The 11,863-nt window shown below is 37.2% G+C and overlaps 1 long non-coding RNA gene across 1 annotated transcript in view; it reads right to left on the bottom strand.

The window, feature by feature from the left end:
- Window positions 1-462: 462 nt before the first annotated feature.
- The window catches only part of LOC138764783 (uncharacterized), a 28,451-nt gene continuing 17,050 nt past the window's right edge, over window positions 463-11,863 (bottom strand). The window contains exon 3 of the long non-coding RNA XR_011358308.1: window positions 463-558. This is a non-coding gene — a long non-coding RNA (uncharacterized lncRNA). The remainder of the gene's footprint in view (window positions 559-11,863) is intronic.

The following is an 11,863-nucleotide window of genomic DNA, read 5'->3' as shown; positions in this document are numbered from 1 at the left end:
CCTAGCAACACATAAGAAAATGTAAAAGCCAATAAGCCACAATAAGTTCCAATGGGCCACTGGCAATGTTGCATTGTTATATAAAATAATAATTTATTTTAAGGTAGCTAAATAATTAAATTAAAGAAACTATGGTAATTAACATTTTTCAGATAAGCTTGTCAAAATGCTAGGTTTAGGTTGGCTATTGGCACTAATTAGAAGCAAATAAAAGAAATCTCTGCAAAATAAAGCAGCATTTGGGAAGAACTAGCAAACTGTAAACTTAATATCAACTCATGTTTGATAATTGGGTTATAAAACAGCTAGACTGAAGAAATAGCAGTACCTTCATTGACCTGTAAAGAAATTAAAAGGTATTCAGAGTTAAGGGATTCAAATTTTCATTTAAATTTCAATTTATTTTGAACAAGTCAAAGAATGCAATAATTTGCAGCAATGCAAACATTGTGTGTTTATTGATTCAAAACAAGGTGAGTATTTCTGTCTAAAATCAAGATTGAGGACAATTCTGTTGACTTTGATTAGGCTGCTGGATCCTTGTAATTGATGGACAATCTGTTGCGAAGAAGAAATAAAGGATATATTTAGACAGTGTTTTTGCACTTTGATTAATTTTAATTTCTATAAATTCCAATACTTTTGGTTGCAAGGCAGGAAATGCAATGAAACCAGCTCCCACAGCTTGCTATTATGACCAAGTCATAGCCTTATTGATCTCCATCATAATTAATACATATTTTCATGGCATTGGGGAGAAAGCAACAGCTCTTCTTCAAAAAAAGAAAAGGGAACTTTCAAGATTATCCTCCAAATAAAGATAGGTAATACCTCAGTTTGAAGCCTCAACCAAATGACAACATACACAATGACAGTGCAATCATACTGTCAAGCTACACTGTGTGCAATAATTTCCTGAGTATGTTCAAACTACAAATGTCTAACTTCAATGTGAACATTTTTTTTTTAGTTTAGGTCACATACAAACATTTTAAAATAGATCTTATTTAAAATACTGGAGCCCTGCTAAGCTAGACAGTCCGGCACCAAGAGCCTTTGCAAAAGCATTGGAGAGTGTCCAAGAGACTTCAATAATGGATTGTTGTTTACAAATAGGCCACAGATGAAAGAACTTGTCAGAGCCGCAGGCTGTCTGGAGTAGAACTTGCTCTTCTAAGAGGGTCATGTGGTTTTGCAAGCAGAGAGAGTAAAACAGGTTTTCTCTCTGAGACAGAAAGAGAGATTAGTTCTACGGTCTAACAGTCAGCAGCAACAGCTAGGACTGGAACAGGACAAGTTGGAAAGCTTGTGGAAAAACCCCATTTGGAAGACAGGTTGTGAGTGCTTAGTTCAACCTGATCAAAGCCTTTGTGGTCCATACAAGAAGAGAGGACTGGCTGTCTAATGTTTCACTTGAAATAAGGGAAACAAAAAGGAACTCTGAGGTAACCTGAAAGAAAGAGGTTATCATCTGGAAAACCCTGATGGGGCAAGTTTCTTCAGCAAGACATTGAAGTGGTTGACTGAAAGGGATCAGTTTGTGTCCAGGAACAACAAATCCCTCTCTGAAAACCAACAAGAACCTTCCTGAGTGGTAACCATTTACCTTTCAAGCACCAAAGCCTGGTGAACTTCATAAATATTAAATTCTGTGCATAGTATAAGAATTGCCTGTAACCAGTGAACTTCGAGGAATGAGAAGTGAGATTGGTCTGTGAATCAAATAACTTTTCTAAACTTACACACACATTACATACATGTGCACTCAGAATTAAAAGGGGGTTAATTTGGGTTAGTTAAGTTAATAGTAATAAGTTAAAGTTTGATTCTGTTTTCATGTTTAAAGATAACTAAAAGCAACTTTTGTTTAAGTAACCAGTTGTCTTGGTGAATATATATTGATGCTGGGTCATCTGGGCTCATTACACTGTAGTGCAGGTAACAGAGAATACCCAGTAAAAGACAAAGAGATTTGCATTTACAATGTGATCTACAGACTCAAGACATTTCCAAGCACTTCATATGGGGAACTCTGAATAATAAGTTCAATCATTGCTGTAATGAAAATAACCAATTTCTGCAGCCTACACAGCAACGTGTTTATGACCAGATAATGGTTTAGCAACTGAACTACTCTTTGTGCCTCCACTTCCATGAACTTAACTTAGCTAAATGCAAAAGTCATTCCAGTTTGTCCAGAATCAATTGTCAAACAATTAGGCACTAAACCAATGCACAAAATACTGAAGGAACTCAGCCAGTCAGGCAGCATCCATGGAAGGTAAAAAGGTCATTAACATTCAGGCTGAAAACTTTCCTCATTCAACAGATTGTTCAAACCCTAATGAAGAGTTTCTGCTACAAATGTTGACCATCTTTTACCTTCTATGGATGCTGCCTGACCTGGAGAATTCCTCCAATAATTTGTGTCTGCACCAGTTTTCCAGCATCTACAATCTCCCTCTTGTTTTTCTCCATTAGGCACTGAACAGTGGCAGGGCCTCAAACAATATAATGAAAATATGGGTTGGCTAGGACAAAGCCTCTGGGTACAAAGCCCTGTCCACAGTTTTGCTGGCTGTCACATCTGTCAAGCTGTCCCAATGTTTCTGATTGGAATTAAAATTCTGAGGCACAAAAAATTCAAATTAGAAAATGAATACTCTAAGAATAAATTTAACTGTAAATTAAAATAATTAAACATCTTAAACAAGTCATAAATAATTAAAGAAAGGTCTTTATTTCCTGTTTATACCCAAAAGCACAATTTGTGGTAAATGGGACAGATCTAGCCTTGATCAGGATCAGAGAATATATTCTCTATGATAAAATGATGAGTAATCCCAACAAGATCCAGTGAAGAGGTACAGTTGTCAATTGGCTCGCAGAATACAATCAGTAATTTGTGAACATCTGCAGGAGTCCTAACATTCACCCATTTTTACAGTGAAATGCTATAATTTCCCTTCACATTTATTGATATTTACCAGCTAGACTCAGATCAATCTGCTTTTAGAGTTATCAGCTGATGGATAAAGCTAAAAGTTGTGAAACAAAAGACAGAAACTTTGTGATAAGTTCCTGAATAGTGCAATACACAGCTGGTGGGATGGCACTTATCCTCTTGCAAGCAAATAATTCCAAATCAAACTCTCAGTGAAATTGAATTTCTTTGGCATGAAATTGCCCTGTTTATAACACTAAAAATAAAAGATTACATGTGCAGAATTATGTTTAGTTTGGTTCTTCACATTAAGTGCCAAACATTGTGAAACACTTGCAAAGTTTCACTTCCTTACAACTATCGGGCAAATGTTTTTTTTTAAGTTTTTTTAAATTTTTCACACTATAAACCATACTGACCAAAATACATATAGACATTTTTCTCTTGAATATATAGTGTCATTTTCTCCCCTTTTTCCCCCCACCCTTCCTTCCCTCCCTCACCCCCCTTCCCATTTATTCAAAGTTCAATCTATAAGATACATTAAACCCGTTAAACAATGTCATCACTTAATAAAAAATAAACAAGAAATTCCTTGTCTTTTATTTTTATATACTGAGTCAGTTCATTTTGTTGTCTTCTCCTTCTGTCATTTTAGGTGGTGGAGGTCCATGGTAGGATTTCTCTATTGTGTTTCATGTATGGTTCCCATATTTGTTCGAATATTGTGATGTTATTTCTTAAATTATATGTTATTTTTTTCTAATGGAATACATTTATTTATTTCTATGTACCATTGTTGTATTCTCAAGTTGTCTTCTAATTTCCAGGTTGACATAATACATTTTTTTTGCTACAGCTAGGGCTATCATAATAAATCTCTTTTGTGCTCCATCCAAATCGAGTCCAAATTCTTTATTTCTTATATTACTTAGAAGGAAGATCTCTGGGTTTTTTGGTATATTGCTTTTTGTTATTTTATTTATTATCTGGTTTAGATCTTCCCAAAATTTTTTCGCGTTCTCACATGTCCAAATTGCATGTATTTTTGTTCCCGTTTCCTTTTTACAGCAAAAACATCTGTCTGATACTGTTGGGTCCCATTTATTTAACTTTTGGGGTGTGATGTATAGCCTGTGTAACCAATTATATTCTATCATGTTTATTGTATTTCTCATAGTTCCAGAACATAGCTTTTCCCATGTTTCATTCTTTATTTTTATGTTTAGATCTTGTTCCCATTTTTGTTTAGGTTTACAGTTTGTTTCCTCGTTCTCCTTTTCTTGCAGTTTGATGTACATGTTTGTTATAAATTTTTTAACGATCATTGTGTCTGTAATCACATATTCAAAATTGCTTCCTTCTGGTAACTTCAGACTGTTTCCCAATTTGTCCTTCAAGTAGGTTTTCAGTTGGTGGTATGCAAACCTTGTATCGTGAGTTATATTATATCTGTCCTTCATTTGTTCAAAAGATAATAATTTATTTCCCAAAAACAATTTTCTATTCTTTTGATCCCTTTTCTCTCCCATTCTCTGAAGGAAAGGTTATCTATTGTGAACGGGATTAGTTGATTTTATGTCAATATTAATTTTGGTAGTTGAATCCTAATTTTATGTTAATAGTAAGAATGAATATACCAGGTCTTTAATAAAAACTTTTTTATTCACTAATGCCCTTTACAGAAGAAAATCTGCTTGTGCTGGCTGGTATGTGGTTGATGTCAGTCCATGACCAAGTAATTGACTTCACAATCCTCCATAGTGGCTTGTCATGACATTTAGTTCAATGGGAATTTGAGGCAGGTACTAATTGATGGTTGCATCCAATGATCAAGCATTGAATCTTCTTCCAAATGTTGAGCAGATGGTGCAATACTGATGAATTCCTACGTGGCACCAATTTTTCATCCCACTTATATAGTATATGTTCATGTATCTTCTCCCCTATTTTATCTAGCTCTAATCTGGTCCAATCTGGTTTTTCCCTTGTTTGATAAAAATCTGATAGGTATCTTAATTGTGCTGCTCTATAATAATTCTTAAAGTTTGGTAGTTGTAAGCCTCCTTGTTTGTACCATTCTGTAATTTATCTAGTGCTATCCACGGTTTCCCCCTTTTCCATAAGAATTTCCTTATTATTTTCTTTAGCTCCTTGAAGAATTTCTCTGTTAGGTGAAATGGTAATGATTGAAATAGGTATAGTATCCTTGGGAAGATGTTCATTTTAATACAGTTTATCCTTCCTATCAGTGTTAGTGGTAAGTCTTTCCAGTGCTCTAAGTTGTCTTGTATTTTTTTTCATTAATGGCTGATAATTTACTTTATATAGATGGCCGAGATTATTATTTAGTTGTATACCTAGGTTATCGGGCAAATGTTGATGTAAGTCTAAATCTCAGTGTCTGAACAAAACCAAAGTAGCATAGCACTAAACTATAACATGCAAAAATGACCCAATATTTCTTTGTCAGATATTTATCATACAAAATTAATGCTTGATCATTGGATGCAACCATCAATTAGTACCTGCCTCAAATTCCCATTCAACTAAATGTCATGACAAGCCACTAAGGAGGATTGTGAAGTCAATTACTTGGTCATGGACTGACATCAACCATATACCAGCCAGCACAAGCAGATTTTCTTCTGTAAAGGACATTAGTGAATAATAAAGTTTTTATTAAAGACCTGGTATATTCATTCTTACTATTAACATAAAATTAGGAAATTTCCTCGGATGGCATGATTGAATTTAAACTCATGCTCTCAGGTCATTAATGGTTACCCGCTAAAATAACACATTCACTTTGTTTCTGAAAATTGAAGATTATGTTAATCTTTTCCAGTTCCATAGTTTCTGAATTGGCAGACCTTGTCAAAGTTGGACGAGCAAACCTTGTCACGCTTGAGATACCTGAAGGGTTGAATGGGTAGGTAGTTTATAAGCTTGTGCTCTCCTTCATCCCTTCTAGATGAGCTTCTCTATGCATGAACCAACAGTTCTCATCATCATTCCAAATGCCTCTTCCTGACTTCAAGGGGCCATGGGCCAAGGATTTCCAGGAGTCAGAGGGGATACGGCCCTTTTGTGAATGTTATTTTATTTCCCTCTATTCACTTTCAAGCCATATCAAAGTTTGGAACTGAATAGTTTTTTTTGGAGAGTCTAGAGTCAGAAAGGCAACATCCTACTTCCATTAGGGTGCAATTAAAGGCTAGTTGCTGGAGATGTTAACTTGGAAGAGAACACCGAGATCACTCCACATATTCTGCCTGGGTTAAGGATGAATTTGCATGACAATATTGATGTTATTTCTCCAATGCCTTCCCCACCCTTCTGTTGAAGAATCAGAACAACTTTTGTCCATCTTATGTTCTAAATCTCTTTCATACAAGTGCCCGAGCTGACACTCCAGTGTGGCTCTGTAAAAGTACCTTGTTGTCAGAGGTGCCATCTTTCAGTTGAGACATCAAACAGAATCCTCCTGGATTTTATCACGTTGCTCTTTGTGGGATCTTGATGTGCACAATTTGCCTGCTCTATTTCCGATACTATGCTTGAAAAGTACTTCATTGAGTGTAAGTGGCAATGGAAAGAGGTGTGAAAGATGCTTTATAAATACAAATATTGCTTTCTTAGTTAATCTTAAATCTCATTTTTAGTCTTCAACATTTGGAAACAGAAAACTTGTAGCAAAGTCTTTTTTATCTCTTAATCATTTCCCAATATGTTATTCCTGTTGCTTTAACATTTTTTTTTCCTTTAATCCCTCAGGAGAGCCAGAATCCAAACAAATATGTTTTGTACCTATCTGTGAATCCTAGTTAGAACCAAAGTTTCCAACTTGAAATTCCATAGCCTCATCAATTGCTCGTGGGTTTCGTGTTTTATATTTCTTAAAATAAAATCCAGCGAATCATTTTTTTTGTTTGCAGCTTTTAAATCAATTATTTAAATCTCATCTTAATCGACCCACTCAGATCCAGCCAGATGCTTGCTGTGATTTCCTTGCTTGGGAATGGTTATTACTGGCAGAGAACCATTAAAACAGATCCTTGGTAATGCTCGGTTCAACATCTTTCATTTATAATGTGCATAAATCTCATCAAAATTATCAGTTCAAATTCTGTTTCAATCTTGACCTGTGAGTAATTTCAAGAACTTCATGATAGGGTGGGGGCCAATCTGAGAGAAGTGCATAAAATTATAAGGGACATAGGACAAATAGTTAGAATCTTTCCCCATGGTCGAGATATAAAAACAAAAGGATACATTGGTTTAAGGTGAGAAAAAAGATTTAAAGGGGATTGGACAACACTTTTACATAGAGAATGATTGATGTCTGAAACTCATTGTCAGATGTTGGAAGTGGAATAAGGTACAATTACTACATTTAAGAGATATTTAGACCGGTGTTTAAATAGACTAAAATTAAGTGCTGTAAGGTCAGGAACAAGGTGCAAACCTCTGCCATCTGCTGGCATCCCTCAAGAATGAATTATCCATAGCTGGGTGTGGAGAGGATGAATTTCAAGACTGGTGTTAGGCGGGACAAATAACGTCACCATTGAGTGCTGATATGTGAGATTTGAGGGCTGCATCCTGTCCAGTGAAGTGTGTGTGAACAGCGGCTTCAAACTGGCAGTGTTTGCCCATGTGCTGACTGACCACCAAATCCCATTATTTCTCATCATCTCTGGTCAGGTGTGATGGAAGCCACTATCTCTGCTTTTCATTGTTTGGCCACACAGTTGTCCCATGCCCAAAGATTTCTCTGTTAACAAGCTCAATCATGGTCGTTGACAATACCCCTCATCTTGACCCTCACAACACCTGCTCACACAGCATCATTTTTGCAGCTAGCCATGTTGTTGAATGGTTCATTGCTGTTTTCATGTCAAACTCCTGAATGCTGCTTGCATCAGAGGGAGAATAAGGCTTTTCCCAGAGGTTTCAAAGTAACTCATCCCCTCAGATAATGCTTTAATGACCTCTTTTAGGACTGAATCCTTTGGTGCTCTTCTTGGAATTCTTTTTTCATCAGTAAGCAAGTAATAGTATAGTCAGTGGGATATTGGCTGACTTACTTGTATAAATAAACATATTCAAGATGGAAATAAGGATTGGATTGACTTGAACCAGGTACCAGGGTGAGAGGTCTTTTAAATGCTCACATGTTACTGTGCATCTCAATCTTAAAATGTTGGCAGATTTAATAGAGGGAACGATTATGGAGAAACTAAGACCTCAATAAAGTTCAAGGGTGGTCCCTTCTACATGCCATGCTGATAGAAATCATAGCAGAGATGGAGAAATTACTTGGGCCTCCATTAAAGTGACAACAAGGTGAAGATGTGATAGTACAGATTCTATCACCAATGTGTATATGTACATATGTACAGATGGTAGTGTAGGATGATTGTGATTGGCTGAGAGTGTAGCCACACCTACTGGCAGGTCTTAAAGGATTGCTCCTAGCCAGACCAGGTCATTCTGGACGGGTCAACCTACTTGTGATATGCTCGTCTTTTAGTTAATAAAAGCCTTGGTTTGGATCAACAAGTCTTTGGTTCTTTTGACGTGCATTACAGAAGAAAATAGGCAAAAGTTGTCAGTCCCCAGAATTGCCTATTAATCACTGAAATGTAGTCCCTTGGAAATGCACAATGCAAAATGGGATTGCATACAAGAAAGCTAAGGAGAAGTAACTGAAGAGGTTAAACATTAAATCACCATGTTATCTCAAAAGTAAAAATAAAGACCACTGAATAACTTTTCAAATGTTCTTAATGTAGTGCAATCAATTCAGTCACAATGCAGGATTTTCAAATATATGGAATAGACTTGAACTTTGACTAAAGGAAATTGATGCAACTTCAAAGAACTGCTCAGGCAAATAAAGGCAAAGAAGAACTTGTGAAAATAAATGTCCTGGTTAAACAAAAAGTAGCAGGAACATTGAATTATTTTTCTTCAGCATTTCCTTAAGATCAAAAATGTTCAGCCCTGAGGAATGGAAGATGCCTGTGTGTGAAATCTTTTAATGTTGGCACACCATTGCCTCCACACTCTTACCACATTCTATGTGAAGAAGTTCCCCCTAAACTTTTCCCCTTTCACCTTTAACCCATGTCCTCTGGTTTGTATCCCACCTAACCTCAATGGATAAAGACTGCCTACATTTATCTCCCTCATAATTTTAAATACCTACTGAATCCTTTTTGTTCCTTGAAAAAGGTGACCCTTTGTTACATCAACTCCTACTCTTTCTTGCCTCCTATCTGTTCTCGCCAAAAACTGATGAGCCAAACCCTTACCAATCTGACTCAGCCCACTCTGACGATGACTGCTCCCTCAATTTCTTCATTTATTTCTATCAAACCTATTTTCCTATGCATGCTCATCATTTTCTCTCCGACTCTCCTGCAATCCATCTCCATTTAAGGTACTTTACAAGAATTAACCAACCTACCATCTAATGCAGCTTCTGTATATGGAAAGAAACCAGAGCTCCCAGGATAGAAACCTGCGTGGTCACAGGGAGAGCATGCAAGCTCCAGGTAGAGAGCAGCCAAGGTCCAATGCCAGGTGCAGGACCAGCACTGCCAGTTGAGCCAGCATTCCACTTAATGTCATTTGAATGAGGCAGGCAGTTATCCCAGTCACTGCCAACAACCCCAGCGTGCAGCATTATTAGCAGCTTTATAAAGTTTGAGCAGGTTTTTCTTGATCCCCCACTTTTATGGTCTGGTCTCCAACCAAAGAAGATCTCTGATGTCGCCCAATTTACCTTCATTCTCACATTGTCATTTATGGTAGCTTAAGTTGACTGCCATGTTTCTTACATTGGAAAGGTAAATATGCATCCTTTGCTTTAAACCGCTTTAGCATTATAAAGGGTGCTATATAAATACAGGAACAAAACATGAAAGTCTGCAGATACCATGATTGAAGTAAAAATACAATGCTTGAAACTCCACCGGAGTCAAAAATCTGGAAAAACTCAGCAGGTCAAACAGTATACATTATATAGCAATGATAAAGATAGATAATTTTGAACTTGGGCCCTTCAAGAAGAATTCATCGATATAATTCATGTTTTTCTTTCTCATCTTTCAGCGAACTTAGTCCAATGTTTTGACCAACAAAATTTGCAAAGAAAGTATTCACAGCCTTGGGTAACCGTGCCAATGTCCTTACCACTTTATAACAATGGCTGGGTCAGATTGGGTGTAATCTTCACCGCAAGATGCAATCCTGCGCAAAGTTAGAGAAAGACTGACCTTGCACGGTCCATCCCTTGCTCCCACAATAACACAGGCACATAGAACAGGACACAGCCAGCTTCCCTTGCTCACATGCTAGTCACATGTTAGAATTCTGCCACATCAATTTTGCCATTAAAGTAATGAAATTGTTAAATAAACATACTGATCTGGATGAGGGATATCTGCTCCCTTTAAGAGGGGAACTGATACCAAATACAGAGAACAGTTCAAGAAAAATTGTTTGAAACTTCCATGGGTGCAGGTTAATTGGGTACAAGTTGGACAGCACAGACTCGGGGCCTGAAATGGTCTGTTACTGTGCTGTGTGCCTAAGTTTATTTTTAAAAATTATAAATAAAATGGACCTTGAACATGGGAATCAATAAAAGTCAGCCACCCAATATCCCACAGACTTCAGTGTTTGTCAGGCTAATGCTTGGCGACCTGTTCCCTGGAATTTCATTCTGCCTTATACCATCACTGGATGCAGCATTATGCTGGGTGATGGAAACAGCAGCTCTGATAGATATCAGATTTATTTCAAGTTTATACATGACATCACATACAGCCCTGAGACTCTTTTTTTCCCCCTGCAGGTGAGGCAGATTTACTACTTATTACTAGTGCATTGAAAAAAAACTGTACACAATGGACAGATGTAAACAAATAAATAACTGGAAACAGACAACATATGTAAATAAATGTAAATAAATAGAGATTTTTTTAATCAATAAAGTGCAAAAGTAAGAGTCCTTACATGATCCTTGTTTGAGTTTGTTGTTGAGAAGTCTTCTTGTGAAGGGGTAGCAGTTGTACCTGAACCTGGTCGTTTGAGTCTTGTGGTGCCTATACCTCTTTCCTGATGGTAGCAGCGAGAAGAGAGCGTGTGCTGGGTGGTGTGGATCCTTGATGATTGCTGCTGCTCTCCGATGGCAGCTTTCCCAGGAGATGTTCTTGATGGTGGGGAGGGTTTTGGCTGAGTCCACTACCTTTTGGAGGGCTTTATGCTTGGGGAGTATTGGTTCCCCATACCATACCATGATGTAGCCAGTCAGCACACTTTCCATTACACAACTGTAGAAATTTGCTGGGGTTTCTCATGGCATACCACATCCCCACAAACTTCGAGAGGTGCTGACATGCTTTCTTCACTATGCCGTTAGTGTGTTGGATCTAGGAAAGATCCTCTGAGATAGTGACTCCCAAGAATGTAAATTTTCTCACCCTCTCCACCTCTGATTCCCAATAATCACTGGATTGTGGCTCACTGGCTCAGCTAACTCATCTGGGAGAGTCATCTGAAATTCTTGCTCTGCAACTTTACATAGAATAATGAGCATGGATATATTGATGCATGGACTTGAGCACAGTATTATATCACTGGACAATTAATGAAGAACAGCCATATCAGTGTCATTAAGCAGTAATAACTTTTGTCCTTTTCTGTTCTAATATTTTCCATTGTAAATCATCAAGAATTTATCTGTTCTTGACAGATGGTGGAATTGGAAGTAATGGGAAATAATTGTCCTCCATTGGCAAGAATCAATGTGCTCTCAAATTTAAGAGATTTGTACTACAATGAAGTCATTATCACAGTTTTCTCACAGAAGTTAAAAATAGATCGCTCTTGCTGGCAAGGGAGCCT

Source organism: Narcine bancroftii, chromosome 1, assembly GCF_036971445.1.
Source record: "Narcine bancroftii isolate sNarBan1 chromosome 1, sNarBan1.hap1, whole genome shotgun sequence".
Classification (NCBI taxonomy): domain Eukaryota; kingdom Metazoa; phylum Chordata; class Chondrichthyes; order Torpediniformes; family Narcinidae; genus Narcine; species Narcine bancroftii.
The sequence above is the reverse complement of the archived record's forward strand: the minus strand, read 5'-3'. Positions and strand labels throughout refer to the sequence as shown.